This window comes from Scyliorhinus canicula, chromosome 17, assembly GCF_902713615.1.
Source record: "Scyliorhinus canicula chromosome 17, sScyCan1.1, whole genome shotgun sequence".
NCBI lineage: Eukaryota > Metazoa > Chordata > Chondrichthyes > Carcharhiniformes > Scyliorhinidae > Scyliorhinus > Scyliorhinus canicula.
The window spans coordinates 104,634,343-104,654,939 of NC_052162.1; the positions used below are offsets into that span (position 1 = coordinate 104,634,343).

Genomic DNA, 20,597 nt, shown 5'->3' on the forward strand with positions numbered 1-20,597 from the left:
CTTTCTATAGATATGTGAGGAATAAAAGAATGACTAGGGTAAGAGTAGGGCCAGTCAAGGACAGTAGTGGGAAGTTGTGCGTGGAGTCCGTGGAGGTAGGAGAGGTGCTAAATGAGTATTTTTCGTCAGTATTCACACAGGAAAAAGACAATGTTGTCGAGGAGAATACTGAGATACAGGCTACTAGACTAGAAGGGCTTGAGGTACATAAGGAGGAGGTGTTAGCGATTCTGGAAAGTGTGAAAATACATAAGTCCCCTGGGCCAGATGGGATTTATCCTAGGAATGTCTGGGAAGCTAGGGAGGAGATTGCTGAGCCTTTGGCTTTGATCTTTAAGTCATCTTTGCCTTCAGGAATAGTGCCAGAAGACTGGAGGATAGCAAATGTCCCCTTGTTCAAGAAGGGGAGCAGAGACAGCCCCGGTACCTATAGACCAGTGTGCCTTCCTTCTGTTGTGGGCAAAGTCTTGGAAAGGTTTATAAGAGATAGGATGTATAATCATCTGGGAAGGAATAATTTGATTAGAGATAGTCAACATGGTTTTGTGAAGGGTAGGTCGTGCCTCACAAACCTTATTGAGTTCTTTGAGAAGGTGACCAAACAGGTGGATGAGGGTAAAGCAGTTGATGTGGTGTATAAATGAAAATGAATGAAATGAAAATCGCTTATTGTCACGAGTAGGCTTCAATGAAGTTACTGTAAAAAGCCCCTAGTCACCACATTCCGGCGCCTGTCCGGGGAGGCTGATACGGGAATATGGATTTCAGTAAAGCGTTTGATAAGGTTCCCCACGGTAGACTATTGCAGAAAATACAGAGGCATGGGATTCATGGTGATTTAGCAGTTTGGATCAGAAATTGGCTAGCTGGAAGAAGACAAAGGGTGGTGGTTGATGGGAAATGTTCAGACTGGTGTCCAGTTACTAGTGGTGTACTACAAGGATCTGTTTTGGGGCCACTGCTTTTTGTCATTTTTATAAATGACCTGGAGATGGGCATAGAACAATGGGTGAGTAAATTTGCAGATGACACTAAAGTCGGTGGTGTTGTGGACAGTGCAGAAGGATGTTACAAGTTACAGAGGGACATAGATAAGCTGCAGAGCTGGGCTGACAGTGGCAAATGGAGTTTAATGCAGAAAAGTGTGAGGTGATTCATTTTGGAAGGAATAACAGGAAGACAGAGTACTGGGCTAATGGTAAGATTCTTGGTAGTGTGGATGAGCAGAGAGATCTCGGTGTCCATGTACATAGATCCCTGAAAGTTGCCACCCAGGTTGAGAGGGTTGTTAAGATGGCGTACGGTGTGTTGGCCTTTATTGGTAGAGGAATTGGGTTTCGGAGCCATGAGGTCATGTTGCAGTTGTACATAACTCTGGTGCGGCTGCATTTGGAGTATTACGTGCAGTTCTGGTCGCCGCGTTATAGGAATGATGTGGAAGCATTGGGAAGGGTGCAGAGGAGATTTACAGGTATGTTGGCTGGTATGGAGGGAAGATCTTATGAGGAAAGGCTGAGGGACTTGAGGCTGTTTTCAGTAGAGAGAAGAGGGTTAAGAGGTGACTTAATTGAGACATACAAGACGATCAGAGGATTAGATAAGGTGGACAGTGAGAGCCTTTTTCCTCGGATGGCGATGTCTAGCACAAGGGGACATAGCTTTAAATTGAGGGGATATAGATATAGGACAGATGTCAGAGGTAGGTTCTTTACTCGGGCATATGGACGATAAGGGAATAGTGTAGATGGGTTTTAGAGGGGTTTCACAGGTCGGAACAACATTGACGGCCGAAGGGCCTGTACTGCGCTGTAATGTTCTATGTTCTATGTCAGTGGTGTTCTACAGGGCTTGGTGTTGAGACCCTTACTGCTGCGATATGTTAATGATTTGGACATGAACTTGGGGGACATGATTGGGAAATTTGCAGACGACACAAAGATTGGCTAAGTGCTGGACAGTCTCGAGGATAACTGTAATCTCCAAAATGATATAGATGTTTTGGGGGGCGGATGATAAAGTGGCAGGAGGAGTTTAACACATACAAATATGAGGTCATGCATTTAGATATCATAGATATCATAAAATTTGCAGTGCAGAAGGAGGCCATTCGGCCCATCGAGTCTGCACCGGCTCTTGGAAAGAGCACCCTACCCAAGGTCAACACCTCCACCCTCTCTCCATAACCCAGTCACCCCACCCAACACTAAGGGCAATTTTGGACACTAAGGGCAATTTATCATGGCCAATCCACAAGGCTACCGTGCTACCTATTTAGGGAGGTCAAACAGTCGTTGGGAGTACACAATAAATGGGAATATACTAAGAGGGGTATATAAAGTACACAGTGTTGTATCTGTCCAATTCAGATACTTTCGACCAGTTTACATACTCAAAGGTTTCACCTAGGTTTCTTTTAATAGCAAGGGGAATAAAGGACAAACACAAGTATAATTTCAAGAATCTTTGTTAAACACACAATTAACCCAGAAATTAACCCTAAATATATAATATTAGAAACACCCAAGATTTGGTTATACGACCCACGAAGATGGCTTGATTGAACTGTGGGTTCGATTCTCGAGTCCCTCTGGTCCTTGTCACGAATGTGAGTCTCACTGGCAGCTTCTTCCTTCCTCCTCAGATGTGGTATATCTGGATTTCCAGAAAGCCTTTGACAAGGTGCCACACAAAAGGTTGCTCCATAAGATAAAGATGCATGGCATTAAGGGTAAAGTCGTAGCATGGATAGAGGATTGGTTAATTAATAGAAAGCAAAGAGTGGGGATTAATGGGTGTTTCTCTGGTCCATTGTACCCTGAAGGTGGCAACGCAGGTTGATAGAGTGGTCAAGAAGGCATACAGCATGCTTGCCTTCATCGGACGGGGTATTGAGTACAAGAGTTGGCAGGTCATGTTACAGTTGTATAGGACTTTGGTTCGGCCACATTTGGAATACTGCGTGCAGTTCTGGTCGCCACATTACCAGAAGGATGTGGATGCTTTGCAGAGGGTGTAGAGGAGGTTCACCAGGATGTTGCCTGGTATGGAGGGTGCTAGCTATAAAGAAAGGTTGAGTAGATTAGGATTGTTTTCGTTGGAAAGACGGAGGTTGAGGGGGGACCTGATTGAGGTCTACAAAATTATGAGAGGTATGGACAGGGTGGATAGCAACAAGCTTTTCCCAAGAGTGGGGGTGTCAGTTACAAGGGGTCACGATTTCAAGGTGAGAGGGAGAAAGTTTAAGGGAGATGTGCGTGGAAAGTTTTTTAAGCAGAGGGTGGTGGGTTCCTGGAAGGCTTTACCAGCAGAGGTGGTAGAGGCGGGCACGATAGCATCATTTAAGAGGCATCTGGACAGGTATATGAACGGGCGGGAACAGAGGGAAGTAGACCTTGGAAAATAGGAGATAGGTTTAGATAAAGGATCTGGATCGGCGCAGGCTGGGAGGGCCTGTTCCTGTGCTGTAATTTTCTTTGTTCTTGTTCTTTGTTCACATTGAGTGGACGTGATTAAATATTTATTGTTTAATAAAACAGACTTGCAGCCATTTGTCCACCCTATACGGGGTAAGACACACTGTGGTTTCGGAACAGAATTGGCGACTCTGGTGAGATATTGACTCAAAGTAACTTTGTTGCTCCAATATTGAATCCCGCAAACCTGTAGTTTTAGCCTGAACCCGAATTAAGACGGCAAATACCCCACGTGAGGGATTCTCAAGTACGTCGGAGGGAGTGGAAGGCCTCTTTTGAAGAATTATTTAAAAGTCAGAACCCACAGGTGTGTACTCTCTATTGGACAAATCACTGATTTTGGGAGTGAGCACTAACTGCATGCGCAACTAATGGGGAGGATAGGGTAAACTCTGCCAGTTTACATCTAAACCCAGAGGGATTAGGACCAGAATGGAGCCCACGAGCTGTACCCACAGTCCAATCGACTCCCGACCCTTTGGATCCAAAATGTACGTTGTTCAGAAATAGAGAAGTGTTCCATATGCGAGCAGAAGATTTGAGAATATATGAAGAGAAAAGGGTGGCCCCAATGGGTAGAATTTTGCACAAACACAGAGGCAGGTCCCGGAGCAATACGACAAACCTATTGGGAGTATCTGACAAAAGTGCAGGGAAAGTGAGCAGCCAAATATGAAAAGGCGATAGCAGTAGTCAGCTGCTTGCCACAACTAATATCAATCGAGTGGGTCCTAAAGACCGTTTGCGAGGAATTGGAAAAAGTTAAGCAGCTCCAGGTGAAGGAGGAAGAGATTAAAAAGGTAAATGAAAAGAAAGAGGAAGACATTAAAAAGCTGGAGGATGAAAAGGGGAAAGAAATAAAGAAGCTAAAAGAGGAAAGGCAGGAAGAGATTAGGAAATTAAAGGCAGGACAGGAGGAGGAGCAGAAAAAAAATCGAAGGAACAACAGGAGAAATTAGAACAGATGAAAACTGTTAAAGACCGAGAAATAAATAACCTGAAGTGAAAGAACCAGACTAACCTGGTAGATTTAGGTAGCTTCCAGACACAATGTGAGAAAGCCTTCCAAAACACAAAACAAACTGTTTTGGTAAGAGATGAGGTTGAGCACAAGGTGACAAGCTTAAAAGCCAAGTGTACCAATCGGCAGGCAGCATTAAAAGCGCTCCATCAGGCTCGTGAGGAGCAAGCAAGAACTGATCATTCTTAAGTGCCAGCGAGAAATTATCAGATTAAAATCATTACTCTCTGTTCAAGACGGTTTTTTGTCCATCTTCAGGACAGTTGAGGCAGAGGCAGAAGAGAGGGCAGATTGGGCAGAGTTACAGGCGAACGCCAAAATGTATGTGATGAGAACCGAGAATTGGGACCGCCACCACCTTCCCCACTAGAAGCCGTCCCCACCGTGCCACTAAGCTCCCCACAGCAAGCCTAAAAAGTAAGGTTAAGAGGGGGTTGTTGGGTTACGGGTATAGGGTGGATACGTGGGTTTGAGTAGGGTGATCATTGCTCGGCACAACATCGAGGGCCGAAGGGCCTGTTCTGTGCTGTATTGTTCTATGTTCTAAGCCATACCCATTGCACCCCCAGTACCGATGCACCCGGTCACCACCGAACAACGGGTAAGGAATACCCAGGCCCGGCCATTACCTATACAACCCCGCTTACAGTGGCCCAACTGAGCGATACCTGCAACAAAATCGCAACCTTTAAGCCATCTGCTGAGGGGCATAACTTCTTCGAAGACCTCAGGCAACAGACGATAATGCGCGGACTGAACGAAGAGGAGGAAGTTAAGCTTGTAGTTATGTGTTTCAGCCAGTCAGTCAGATTAGCCCTGCCACCTCTCCAAAACGTTGCAGAAGGACGCTTAGATGAAATGAAGCAGGCAATCTTAACAACTGGAGGTAGATGGCCTAATAAATGTAGGCAGAGGAAAGAGGAAGACACAACCGCCTTTGCTGGTCAATTACAAGGAGGTATATGGAGAATTAGGCGGTATATGGAGGATTAGAATGCTCCAGATTAGACGAAGCAGACCAAATAGGCCAGAACTTTAGTCTCCCATGCCACAGAGCAAGGCAAGAGAGCCTGCGTAGATTTTGACCCCTATACATAATGGGGCATGGGTCTCCCCACGCTTATCTAGAGTTTAGGAGCAGTCAGTCCTGGACTGGCCAACAAGCCCTGATAGAGAAGTCACAAGGCATCCGATGAGGGCTATCCAGGGTCCTGTATGGAGGAATGAGGGTAGAGGGGAACCCCAATACCCAGGAGACCCAGCTCCACCATGCACACCCCGGGGAAGAGATAGAGGAATATGGTTTAAGTGCGGGCAGACAGGACATTTCGCCCGAGATGGTAGGAGACCCCCACCTCCAGAAACATGGCCCCCGAGACAACCCGGACCACGGCCCCACTAGCTAGATCAGCCCCCGGGTATGAACAAGAACACCACCCACGGCAACTAGAAGGACCTCGCCGCCCCATGCACACTGTGAACATCTATGCATAAACTTGCACTTGACACCCTAGACTGACGGTGTTTGGCCTCCCCAACCTGGGACTGCAACCCAGGTGGGATATTGTAGGGAGACCCCTAGTGGATGGCATGGTACAAGGCCACCTTGTTGAAATCCTTTGGGACACCGGAGGTTCGCAACCTACCCTCAGCACATCCAAGTTGCACGCACAAATCCCGTGGCCGACCACAAAGACAATTAAACTGAGTGACTTTACAGGACACATGGAGGAGAGACACATCACAGCTCCAATACAGGTTCACGTAGCGAACATAGTCTGTGACCACCCGGTCGTATTAGTTGACTTCCCCCACACACTGAACACATTCTGGGTGTGGACTTCATGAATAAATGCAACCTTTCTCTTGACCTAGTAAATCGCTGCATCTGGCAGGTGGCAACGATTAGCAGAGCCCCATCAAATAGGGCAGCTTGGTAGCACAAGTGATTAGCACTGTGGCTTCACAGCACCAGGGTCCAAGTTCGATTCCTTGCTGGGTCACTGTCTGTGCGGAGTCTGCATGTTCTCCCCGTGTCTGCATGGGTTTCCTCCGGATGCTCCAGTTTCCTTCCACAGTCCAAAGACGTGCCGGTCAGGTGGATTGGCCATGATAAATTGCCCTTAGTGACCAAAAAAAGGTTAGATGGGGTTATTGGGTTAAAAGAATAGTGTGGAAGTGAGGGCTTAAGTACAGACTCGATGGGTCGAGTGGCCCCCTTCTGCATTGTATGTTCTATGTTCTAGGGTCCTGACATTGTCATGACATTGTCATGACATGTCAATTGTATTTGCACAATAAGAGAATACTGGTCTGATCCCTTAGTGATTAGCAGTGATCCAATAATCATGGAAGTCCTTCAAAGGAACAAAGGGGTGTTCGCCAGACAGAAACATGATTGTGGACAAATACCACGGGAGGTACTAATTGAGGGGCCAGACCCGAAACTCCAAAAACAATACGGCTTTCCCAGACAGGCGGACACACAGATGGCTAAGACATAGACATAAAACATACAGTGCAGAAGGAGGCCATTCGGCCCATCGTGTCTGCACCAACCCACTTAAGCCCTCACTTCCACCCTATCCACCTGGACTTGCCTATCACAGGGCTTCCATAACTCCACTTCCATTTTCCACAGATAGCTAGCTACCGGATTAGCAAATTCTTCCCGGCCAGATTGACTGGTCCAGTATGTTGATGACTTATTGCTGCAGACCAACACAGAGAGGAGCATATCGCTTTTTTAGACGAATTGCTAGCACTGCTCCACTCAATAGGATGTAAGCTCAACCCGAAAAGGCACAACTGATGAAGTCATAGATATCAAAGCTATCATTAGAGATATCATAGAATTTACAGTGCAGAAGAAGGCCATTCGGCCCATCGAGTCTGCACTGGCTCTTGGAAAGAGCACCATACTTAACCCCATACCTCCACCCTATCCCCGTAACCCTGCAACCCAATCTAACCTAAGGGCAATTCAGCATGGCCAATCCACCTAACCTGCACATCTTTGGACCGTGGGAAGAAACCGGAGCACCCGGAGGAAACCCACGCAGACACGGGGAGAACGTGCAGACTCAGCACAGAAAGTGACGCAAGCAGGAATCGAACTTGGGACCCTGGCGCTGTGAAGCCATAGTGCGAACCACTATGCTACCATGCTGCCTCCCCACTATGCTACCTTGCTGCCCTCAAAGATCCGAGACTTGGATAAGATATTCACTCATGGGAAGAGGGAGATTGAGCAAAAGAGAATAGACACCATACTACAGTTATCGAAATGTGAGTGCCCTCCGATCCTTCCTCGGTCTGGTAGGATACTGTGGAAATCACATAGATGGATTTGCCACGAAAGCTGCCCCACTATCTGACCTTTTAAAGAAAGACTGCGCTTGGAACCAGACCCCACAGCACACAGCTACAGTAACTGATTAAAACGCACCCTCTCCACAGCACCTGCCGTACTAGTTCCCGACCCAGAATTACCATATGCCTCAGAAGTTGCAGCCACTGACCATACACTTTCCCGAGGAGTGACACAATAGATTAGGCCCCGTAGCATACCCCTCACGAGTATTGGACCCAGTAGAACAAGGGCTTCTCCAGGTGCGAACGGTATCTACTTGTGGTATTTTGGGCTGTGCAGTACTTTGCATACATCACCGGACTAAATGCTATTACTACCCCACTGAACACACCCCAACCCAACTTTTGCTGGACGGCTCGGTAAGCCAGGTGCACACTGCACGCTGGAGACTGTTACAGCAGGGTACGAACATCACAGTAAAAAGAATGAAAATGCCCACATTTTTAGCCGACAACCTACATTACGGGGAAGTCCCACCTGAGTGCCAGGTTACAGCTGCCAAAGACCCCACAGGTCCGTTTATTCCCAAGCAACAAGAGCCATAGACAGGGACCAAACATACACCCACCCAGCAAACAGACACTGCCCTAAGGATTTATGTGAATGGCTCAACCGCAATAGAGGACTTAAATAGCTTGACTGGCTGTGGAATCTATATGGAGGACACACAGGGACGCCCACTGGTGGAACTCAACCTCAAATTACCCAGTCACTTGGGTGCCCAAGCAGCCATACTGGCAGCAGTACTCAGCCAGATTCATTTCCCACCCCCGCCAACATACATTCTGACATTATATATGTTTGTAATAGCCTGGCTGAATTCCTTCCCCTTTGGCAAGCCTGAGGTTTTGCCTCTGCAGACAGAAAGCCCCTACCATCAGCACCTTTAATGAAATGCATCCTGCAGACATCCAATGACCACACATATGGCATCATAAAAGTTAAAAACCAGTACAGAACCTCCCCACCTAGCAACTGCAAGGCAGATGCCCTGGCCAAAGCTGGCGCCCTTACCGGACACCTTTGGCAGCCACCAATAGAAGAACAAATAAATGCCGTCACTGTGTCCCAGACCAATGTAGCCAACCTAACCCAACGCACTGACGATGCACTCAAATAAATTTTGGACAAAATCTACCCAGCTCCATATGACAAATGGAAGGACAAACTTAAACTCCATTAATTTTAAAAGACGGTACTTATGTGGTCCCCACCCAAGACAGAAATCAGCTCTTCTACCAGTTCCATGACGGACAGGGACATCAGAGAATAGACATCACGACAGAATATCTCAAAGAATTATGCTATTGATCAGAATTACATGACGATGTCCCACACTACCTGGAGAACTGCCTCATCTGTGCCCAAAATAACCCTGACAGATATGGCAGGACGGGACAGCTGAGACATACATGACCTGTAGAAATCCCCTGGACAAATCTCCAGCTGGATTACATTGGCCCACTCCCACCTTGTAGGAATGGCTTTAGGTATGTCCTGGTGATAATAGACACCTTCACCAAATGGGTTGAGGCATTCCCTACTCATTCTGATGCAGCGAGGGCCACCGCCAAAATACTAGCCCAGCTGATCTTCACATGGTGGAGTATTCCACGCAACATAGAGTCGGACCAAGGGACACACTTTACCGGGCGTGTGATGCAAAACGTCATGGCTGATGTTTGGCATCAAACATCATTTGCACATCGCCTGCCAACCACAATCCAGTGGAATTGTAGAGCGAATTAATAGGACACTAAAAGCCATTATTCAGTAAACCATCCAACAAAATTAACACCGCCTGGGATACAATGCTTCTTTTTGCCCTTGTGATAATCCGCAATACAGTTTTCAGCTCTACTGGATTCACCCCACATACTAATGACAGGCCGACCTATAAAGGGTGTAGAAAATTTGGCGGGGCTCGATCTTGCCGACCCGCTCTCACAGCCCCCACCCATGAGAAGGCTGTCCATCAAATCACTGACAATATTAAAGCGACCCAGGTAGCTGCATCTGTCCAATTCGGCACAAGGAAAAAGCAGAGTAAATCCTACTTTGATAAACAGAGATACCCGGTTGGACAGCAAGTAATGATTTCCCTATACAACCCCAGCCCTTTCCTGTCCCCAATGTTTGCAGGCCGATAAAATACACTATTGTCGATAAAATAAGTCAGTCTGTCTACAAAATCTCGTATGCCAATGAGAAGACTGGTTGGTTTCCCATCAACCAGCTCAAAGCATATAGAGCACAAAACAACCACTTCCACCACCTTGCGGTAGCGATGGGAGAAGATGACACCCCTATCACCACCCTGCCATAGCCGGACTCTATATCACTAACCCGCCACAAGCAAAAGCCCCTTCAATGTCAAAAGTGCCCCTATATACATGAACCGACCAGGAGAGGCCGAGCGACTTGTGCACTCTGAAAAATTGGCGTGGCCTCCAAGATATCCTTGTCTCACCCATCAGGATTAGTCCGACAAACCCCGGACACCACAGCCACGGCCTGACAAAACGACACCGGATCACCTCAACAGTCACTCCCAACGGGGCATCCCCTTCCTGGACAAGGGATCGTACCCGGCGACTTGTTAGGATAGTAAATGAGGATGCAAACCTTGCAGCTACCGCTACGAACCCCACTGTGTGGTGTAATGAACAGACATATGTTTGGAAACCCGATGACAAAACAAGGAATGGGCCCAGTGAGGCACGTGATTCTGCGCATGAGTTTCTTTTGGGTGTGTCACAAAATTTTATGCAGAGTGCTAAAATTTGAGGTGTCCAGATGATGAGATTCAGCCTACTTACGAACAAATGCAAGGTACAAGAATTTCTGATGGAACTCGCCCCTTACAGCCGCCACAATCTGTGGTCCACATGTAAATACTAATATCAGAGAGGCAGCACGCTAAATTTTAATGTCACAAAGGCAGTGTGCTAAATGTTAAACTCTTAGAGGTGGTTTGCTAAATTTTACTCTTCATACCCGTTCTATCTTCTACCCACATTTAACTTCTTCACCATGCCTACTCCTTCCTCCTCCTATTTCACTTTCTTCAAGGACTGGGTGAAGTCTCAGCTTAGATGCTTCCCTATGGTGCAGTAAAATAGAATGAATAATTCCTTCTTCATAACTCTCCTCGCCTCCTTCCTGATTCTATTTTCCTTTCCTTGATGACTGAGTGAAGCCCGCTTCCCTGTTGTTAGTCCAGTAAAAATAGAATGAGTAATTCCTTTCTCATAGTACTCCTCTTCTCGTCTCTCCAAGATATGTGAAAACATACCTTTCTTTTCACAATGTTCCTCGCAAATCTATATTACGCACAGTGTCAATGTCAGTTCTGACGTTCCTCACCTTCCTGTTCTACCAAATCTCCAAAAAGCAATTCAACACGTCACTTCACAGCTCCTGTTTTCCATGTCACCCACCTATCTGGAAGGGCTTCTTATCCACCCACATTACACCACGCCATAATCTTACCACACCACAGTTTGGTGTGGGATGAAAAATGTATCCCTATACTTTGCCACTAGACACATGCCAGGGCTACGCCACTCGTGTTTCTTTCCCTTTCTCTTTCTTCCTTTCTTCTTTGATCACCAACAACAGACACCATACGCTATTTACATCCCTGGCCCATAGTTATTGCTGCTAAAAAATAAAACAAGCTGCCCTGATGTTTTGGCCTGTTAAATTCGAATTGCTCCCAGGATAAAACAAATATATATATTTAAAACAGACCGCCCTAATTTGCTGGTTAGTTAAAAATAAGGTTGTGTTCCGACCTCTCCAAGCCTCAAAGAACAATACAGCCCAGGAACAGGCCCTTCTGCCCTCCAAGCCTGTGCCGATCACATGTCCTATCTAGACCAACAGCCTGTATCCTTCTATACCCCGTCTGTTCATGTGCCTATCAGATAAGTATTAAAGGACGTTAATATATCTGCCTCAACCACCTTACTTGGCAGTGCATTCCAGGCCATGACCACCCTCTGTGTAAAAAACATCCCCTTCACATCTCCATTGAATGTTTCCCACCTAACCTTGAACTTGTGCCCCCTGGTAATTGTCTTTTCTGCCCTGGGAAAAAGCCTCCAACTGTTCACCCTATCTATACTCCTCAGCCTCCGTCTCTCTGGGGAGAATCCCAGTTTATTAAATCTCTCCTCATAGCTAATACCCTCCATACTAGGCAACATCCTGGTAAACCTTTTCTGTACTCTCCCAAAAGCCTCCACGCCCTTTTGGTAGTGCGGTGACCAGAATTAGACACAATATTCCAAATGGGGGCTAACCAACCTTCTATATAATCGTAACATACTTTTTGAGCTTTTATACTCGATGCCCCGTGCTGTGAAGGCAAGCATGCCATCTGCTTTCTTTACTAGCATTTCCACCTGTGCTGCTACTTTTAAGGATCTGTGGACCTGCATGCCCAGATCTCTCTGTGTCTCTATGCTGCTGATGGTTCTGTCATTTATTTTATAGCTCCCACCTGAATTGGATCTACCAAAATGCATCACCTCCCATTTGTCCGGGTTAAATTCCATCTGCCATTTCTCTGCCCAATTTTGCAACCTATCTATATGCTGTTGTCTTTTCTACATCACTATCCACAACTCCTGCAATCTTGGTATCATCCGCAAACTTGCTAATTAGACCCGCTACATTTTCTTCCAAGTGATATGTACAAACACCATTGTTTTTTTTTTAATGGGAGGTCATGCATAATTTAAAGACAGCATAAATCAAATATTAAACAAAGATAACAATGGAAATTATGCTTAATCTCCTCAGGATACCAAAGGACAACAACAAAAATGCAACTTGGAATCCACCTTATCATGTTCATCATCGGGATCAACACTAAGGACATCCCAAACAATATGAATTTTGTATACCCAGGATATCTCTGATTTGCTCCACCTGACGTGGGGGAATGTTAGGATGGTGCACTATGGATTCACCCCTATAAAGGTATAATGTTTGTGTGCAACAATCAAAGGCTTATTTACAAAAAGCCAAATGGCAGCGCAGCTGAATGCTATCTGAGTGTCACCATAGCAGGGGATTGGTGGGGATTTTCAAACAGTGGGTGTTCCAAAATTGGATGTCTTGCTAATAGCCCTGAAAAAAATTGAAACTTGAGAAAAGGTGCCCTGGGACACTCGTAGAATGAAATTTTGTCCTATTTCAGATCAGTACAGGACTAAAGCCAACTCCAAAAACACTCCATTCCATTTGTCCTGAAGCTACCCCCAAAACGGATGAGTACTAAAGTTAACAGGGAAAATCTTGTATGACAACATCCACCACGAATTGGTACCTGTGGTGGTGGATATAGCTGGGACCCAGCTGCCAGAGTGGTGGTCTCCCCATCTCAAGAGACTGTACCTCCATTTGACTCACAGACGGTTCAGATAAAAGGTAGGAATGGACAAGAGGCAGGAAAGAGTCAGGAGACGATTAATAAATGACACAGCCACAGAAAATCAATTCCCTTGATTTGGCCAATCTAGACAACAGACTTAGACTCCTGACCTGACAGGTTAAAGGGGCACTAAATTATATTAATGAGGACAGTCAGCAAGGTGCTGAAGGGAAACTGACGGGGAATGTAGCCAGCAACCACATGGACACTGTATTAGAGGGACATCAACCAACTTATCAGGGAGAAATTGGAAGACAATGACCAGAAACAGAAACAGACTCCATGTGGTCCATATGGACAGTTGATGATACAGCAGCTAAGGGAAAGTGTAGAGCAAGTACACAGGGGACAGGTTCCAGCTTGGATTAGTGACAAGCAGATGGAACATTTATTCACGGGGAACAAACAGCCAAAATTATCTGGCTGCCAGATGCGTCAGTTGACCAATTTATGGTTCAATGATGACTGCAGATGGACTCCAGGGAAAGCTCTGGGGATGATATTAGGGTTCCTATAATCACAGACGACCGGACTGGACTGAAGGTTTTTGAAGTAGACAATACAGGGACCATTCATGAGGACATTTGGATAGGGCACGACGGCACTCTACCGTATACAGTGGAGAAGGAAGGGAGGCTCATTGGCACTACTTTGGACAGATGTCAGCAAACTGCCGAAGTAGTTGCATGCCCGTACTCCGTCTACTTGAATGAGCATGTACTATGTGTCTTCAGGACAAACACTAGTTTAAACAGCATAGTAGAGACTCGCAGTCTGGACACAGACATCACTGGGGTAGCCCACAGTGGAGCAGGGGAATACTGCCTGACCACCTCCCTGAAACAGTATCAGTATGGCTCAACACATTGTGACATTACAAACATTCTGCATCAAACCTGACATACCGGCCAGATTGGACCTCATTCAGCTGATAGACATTCATAAGAGGGAAAGGGTGAATGTAAATGCCATTGATGAGCTCCACCAGAACCTGGGGGAATATTATGAGGAATATGACACAGATCTGAAACCTCGACCAGAGGAATTAATCCAGGTTCGGATAAAATTGACGACTGCACACAAAACAGTGACTAAAATAATCAACAGACCGAAGAAGTAAAAAGGCAAATCAATGAAGTTAAAGCCACCACTTGGTGGGATGATCTTTGGAGCTGGGGCTCGAACATACAAATACACCCATTTGTTTGCCTCATATCACATCTGGCTGTAATCCTGATCTTGTTCACTTTAATATATCTCATCATCCTCACAGTCCAATTCCACCGATGGAAAGCAAAGATTAAGTGCTTGCATAATCTGATTATGGATAATTATTATGTGTGTTCCTCAGACCCATGAATGTAATATATTTGGTACAAAGAAAAGTACAGCACAGGAACAGGCCCTTTGGCCCTCCAAACCTGCGCTGACCATGTTGCCCGTCTAAACTAAAATCTTCTACATTTCTGGGGTCCTTATCCCTCTATCCCCATCCTATTCATGTATTTGTCAAGATGCCCTTTAAACGTCACTATCATCCCTGCTTCCACCACCTCCTCCGGCAGCAGGTTCCAGGCACCCAATACCCTCTGTGTAAAAAAACTTGCCTCGTACATCGCCTCTAAACCTTCCCTTCGCAACTTAAACCTATGACCCCTCGTAATTGACCCCTCCACCCTGGGAAGACATCTCTGACTATCCACTCTGTCTATGACCCTCAATTTTGTAGACCTCTATGAAGTCGCCCCTCAACCTCCATCGTTCCAGTGAGGCCAGACCAAGTTTATGCAGCCTCTCCTCATAGCTAATGCCCTCCATACCAGGCAACATCCTGGTAAATTTCATCAGCACCCTGTCCAAGCCTCCACATCCTTCTGGTAGTGTGGTGACCAGAATTGAACACTGTACTCCAAGTGTGGCCTTACAAATGTTCTATACAGATGCTGCATGACTTGCCAATTATTATACTCAATGCCCCAGCCAATGATGACAAGCATGCCTTATGCCTTCTTGACTACCTTCTCCAACTGAGTTGCCCCTTTCAGTGACCTGTGGACATGTGCACCTAGATCTCGCTGACTGTCAATACTCTTGAGGGTTCTACCATTCACTATATTTCCTACCTCTATTAGACCTTCCAAAATTAATTCCCTCACATTTGTCCGTATTAAACTCCATGTGCCATCTGTCCGCCTAAGTCTCCAAATGTCTAAATCCTGCTGTATCCTCTGACAGTCCTCATCGCTATCCGCAATTCCATCCACCTTTGTGTCAACCACAAACTTACTAATCAGACCAGTTACATTTTCCTCCACATCATTTATATATACTACGAACAGCAAAGGTCCCAGCACTGAACCCTGCGGAAAACCGCTAGTCACAACCCTCCAATCAGAAAAGCACCCTTCCATTGCTATTCTCTGCCTTCTGAGACCGAGCCAGTTCTGCATCCATCTTGCCAGCTCACCCTTGCTCCCGTATGACTTCACCTTTTGTACCAGTCTGCCATGAGGGACCTTGTCAAAGGCATTACTGAAGTCCATATAGACAACATTCACTGCCCTACTTGCGTCAATCATCTTTGTGACCTCGTCGAAAAACTCTATCAGGTTAGTGAGACACGACCTCCCCTTCACAAAGCGGTGCTGCCTCTCACTAATATGTCCACTTGCTTCCAAATGGGAGTAGATCCTGTCTCGAAGAATTCTCTCCAGTAATTTGCAGTGGTTGAACCTTTTCATTTATGTATATGTAATTTATCATTTCTGTGTGCGTAATTTTTAAATGTTACTATTAGTACAATTGTAAATATGTTTTGCATTTATTGTGTAAACACTAGGCAGGTATTGGTCCTGGGTCTGCGATCCACCACGCTTCACGTTCAGGAACAAGAGGAGGGATATGTGGCCACTTAAGATGGCATTCTGCAAGGGATGCTGGGAAATGTGGCCAAGTTTGAGGACAAGCAGGCTGCAGCTCAAATAAACACTAAAGCTGCAGCCCAGACTTTTGCAATACACAGAAAACAGGCCTTTCCGGGATAATAGGACGAATAGACACAACGGCGCCTTACTTCCTTATTTGGTCGGTAAGGGCACACCCCACCATCAATGTGGCGGACTTTGATTGGACTTTGTCGATCAGGGTGACTAAACGCCGATTGATTGGTGACCCACCTGGGACCGCCCAAAATGGTGCAAATTCTACAGGGATAAAAGATGCTGCGCAACCCTACGATTGTAAAGCAGTGACCAAGCAATGGTGACCTTCACCGGCCAACGAGGAAGACCATCACCCAAACAACAGAAGGAAGACCAGGAACAGACCAGACCAAAGACAGAACACTGAGGACTGCAAGACTTAGGATAACAGATAAAAGGCAATATCTGTCCGGTACATGTCAGTCACTCTGAAGGTAAGTCGAGGTCTTGTATGAACTTGCTATGTAGTATAATTCATGTTGTGTGCGCTATTGTGTAACCTTAACATTGAGTGCACGTAAATAAATATTGATTGTTTAATGAAATGGACTTGCAGTCATTAATCCACCATATTCACATTATGGTTGAGCAACAAAATTGTATGAAACACTGGTGAGGACACCACTGGAGTATTGTGTGCAATCCTGGTCACCACATGACAGGAAGGATGTAATTGCTCTGAAGAGAGCGTGGAAGAGGTTTACAAGAATGTTGCCACGACTAGAAAAGTGTAGCTACGAGGACAGATTCGATCGGTTGGGGTTATTTTCCTTGGAACAAAGAAGGCTAAGGGGGTCACTTAATTGAGATGTACAAAATTATGAGGAAAGATATAGAGTGGACAAATTAAAATTGTTTCCCGTGGTGGAGAACTCCAGAACTAGTGGACATACATTCAAGAGAAGTTGCTGAATGTGCAGGGGGAGATGAGGAAGAACTTTTTTAATCATACAGTGGTGGGAGTCTGGAAGTCACTGCCCAAGTTGGCGGTGGAGGCAGAGACAGTAAACTATCTAAAAAAGTACCTGATTTGCACCTTAAGTGCTGTGAGCTACAGGGATATGCACCGGATGCAGGAAGATAAGATTCAAAAAGTCACTTGAGTCTCTTTGGGCTGGAATGGAAAAGATTGGCTGAGTGGCCTCCTTCTGTGCTGTAAACTTTTCTATGTTCAAAATCAAATGATATTCAGGTTACGATAAATTGTGCGACTCTGTCAGACCTGCTGTGATGTTTGGTATCAGTTTCCTGACTGTAAATCTTCCCCTTCTAATATACTGTGAAACTGACTGAAAAAGAAAACAAGGAGTGAGAGAGAACCCATAAAAACACAAAGTCAGGTTGTGAAATTGAGCAGAATGAATCTAGCAATTTGTGGGATTGGCACGAGGAAAAAGTGACCCTGAAAGCAGCTGGATTGTTGCAAAAATCCAACAGGGTCACTAATGTCCTTCGGGGGAGTCAACTTGCCACACACTGGACCTACACAAGACTCAGGATCTGCAGGATGAGAGAGCATGAGGTAGAGGGAAAAGAAAGACAATGTGTGTGTCAGGGGCAAAGTAGATGCAACATATCGATCCACAATTCCACCAGAACTTTCAAGATGCTCAACCTCCACACATAGAAGGACCAGGATCACAGGTGAGCACAGAACATAGAACAGTACAGCACCGTACAGGCCCTTTGGCCATGATGTTCTCACGGTAGCATGGTGGTTAGCATCAATGCTTCACAGCTCCAGGGTCCCAGGTTTGATTCCCGGCTGGGTCACTGTCTGTGTGGAGTCTACACGTCCTCCCCGTGTGTGCGTGGGTTTCCTCCGGGTGCTCCGGTTTCCTCCCACAGTCCAAAGATGTGCGGGTTAGGTGGATTGGCCATGCTAAATTGCCCATAGTGTAAGGTTAATGGGGGGATTGTTGGGTTACGGGTATACGGGTTACGTGGGTTTAAGTAGGGTGATCATTGCTCGGCACAACATCGAGGGCCGAAGGGCCTGTTCTGTGCTGTACTGTTCTATGTTCTATGTTGCGCCGACCATTTATCCAAATCTAAGATCAACCTAAACTACTCCCTTCAATTTACTGCTGTCAATGTGCCTGTCCAAGAGTCGCTTAAATGTCCCGAATGACTCTGACTCTGCCACCTCCGCTGGCAGTGCATTCCATGCACCCACCACTCTCTGTATAAAGAACCTACCTCTGACCTTCCTCCAATCATCTTAAAATTATGTCCCCTCGTGACAGCCATTTTTGCCGTGGGGAAATGTCTTTGGCTATCCATTCTATCCATGCCTCTCATCACCTTGTACACCTCTATCATGTCACGAGGTGACCAGAACTTGACACAATATTCCAAGTGTGGTCTAACCAGGGTTTTATAAAGCTGCAGAAAAGCCTTGTGGCTCTTAAACTCAATCCACCTGTTAATGAAAGCCAACACACCATACGTCTTCTTAACAACCCTATCAACCTGGGTGGCAACTTTGAGGGATTTATGTACGTGGACCCCAAGATCCCTCTGTTCCTCCACACTTCCAAGAAACCTGCCTTTAATGCTGTATTCAACATTCAAATTCGACCTTCCAAAACAAATCACTTCTCATTTATCTAGGTTGAACTCCATCTGCCACTTCTCAGCCCAATTCTGCATCCTGTCAATGTCCTGTTGGAAGCTGCAACAACACTCGGCACTATCTGGAACTTTGTGTCACTGGCAAACTTTGTGTCACTGGCAAACTTACTAACCCAACCTTCCACTTCCTCATCCAAGTCATTTATAAAAACCACAAAGAGAAGAGGTCCCAGAACAGATCCCTGCGGGACACCACTGGTCACCAATCTCCAGTCGGAATACTTTCCATTCAGTACCACTCGCTGTCTTCTTTCGGCCAGTCAATTCTGTATCCAAGCAGCCAAATTTCCTTGTATCCCATGCCCCCTAACTTTCTGAATGAGCCTACCATGGGAACCTTATCAAATGCATTACTGAAAACCATATACACTACGTCCACTGCCCGACCTTCATCAATGTGTCTCATCACATCCTCAAAGAATTCAATGAGGCTTGTGAGGCATGACCTACCCCTCACAAAGACATGTTGACTACATTTGCTCAAATTCTGTTTTTCTAAATAATCATGAATCCTATCTCTCAGAATCCTTTCCAATATTTTGCTCACCACAGACGTAAGACTGACTGGTCTGTAATTCCCAGGGATATCCCTATTCCCTTTCTTGAACATTCATATAACATTCGCCTCCCTCTAATCATCCGGTACTACTGCAGTAGAGAGTGAGGATTCAAAGATAATCGCCATCGGTGCAGCAATCTCCTCCCTCGCTTCCCGTAGCAACCTTGGGTATATCCCGTGAGGCCGTGGGAACTTATCTGTCCTGATGCTTTTCAAAATTTCCAGCACATCCTCTTTTTTAATATCAACCTGTTTGAGCCTATTAACCTGGTTCACACTGTTCTCACTGGCAAAAAAGGTCCCTCTCTCTCGTGAACACTGAAGCAAAATATTCATTTACGGCCTCCCCTACCTCCTCAGACTCTAGGCACAAATTCCCTCCACTATCCCTGATCGGCCCTGCTCTCACTCTGATCATCCTCTTATTTCTCACATATGTGTAGAATGCCTTGGGGTTTTCCCTAATCATTCCATCCAGGGCTTTTCATGCCCCCTTCCAGCTCTCCTCAGTCCATTTTTGAGTTCCTTCCTGGCTACCTTGTAACCCTCTAGAGCCGTGTCAGATCCTTCCTTCCTCAACCTTACGTAGGCTTCCTTCTTCCTCTTGACTAGAAGATCCACTTCTCTTACCATTCCTTCCTTGTCTCAGTGAAACAAAACTATTCAGCACTCGCAGTAAGTGCTCCTTAAACACCCCCACATTACTGTTGTGCATTTCCCCGCGAAGAACTGTCCCCAATTTGTGCTCCTCAGCTCCTGTCTAATAGCAGTATAATTTCCCCTCCCCCAATTAAATACCTTCCCATAATGTCTGGTCCTATCCCTCTCCATGACTATGGTAAAGGTCGAGGAATTGTGGTCACTGTCACCGAAATGCTCTCCAACCGAGACATCTGAAACCTAGCCTGGTTCATTGCCAAGCACTAAATCATGGCCTCCCCCTAGTTGGCGTATCTACATATTGAGTCAGGAATCCTTCCTCTGTACACCTGACAAAATCTGTTCCATCCAAACCATTTGCACTCAGGAGGTTACAGTCAATATTAGGGAAGTTGAAGTCACCCATGACAACAACTCTGTGACTTCTACACCTTTCCAAGATCTGCCGCCCAA

General features: G+C 45.9%; 1 protein-coding gene across 2 annotated transcripts in view; it reads left to right on the plus strand.

Moving 5' to 3' along the window:
• The window catches only part of LOC119951973 (gastrula zinc finger protein XlCGF17.1-like), a 64,523-nt gene extending 47,687 nt beyond the window's left edge, over positions 1-16,836 (plus strand). For both annotated transcript variants that reach the window (XR_005457730.1, XR_005457729.1), the window contains 2 exons: positions 12,677-12,856; positions 16,150-16,836. The gene's annotated coding sequence lies outside the window, so the exon portion shown is untranslated. The remainder of the gene's footprint in view (positions 1-12,676; positions 12,857-16,149) is intronic.
• The last annotated feature ends 3,761 nt before the right edge of the window (positions 16,837-20,597 follow it).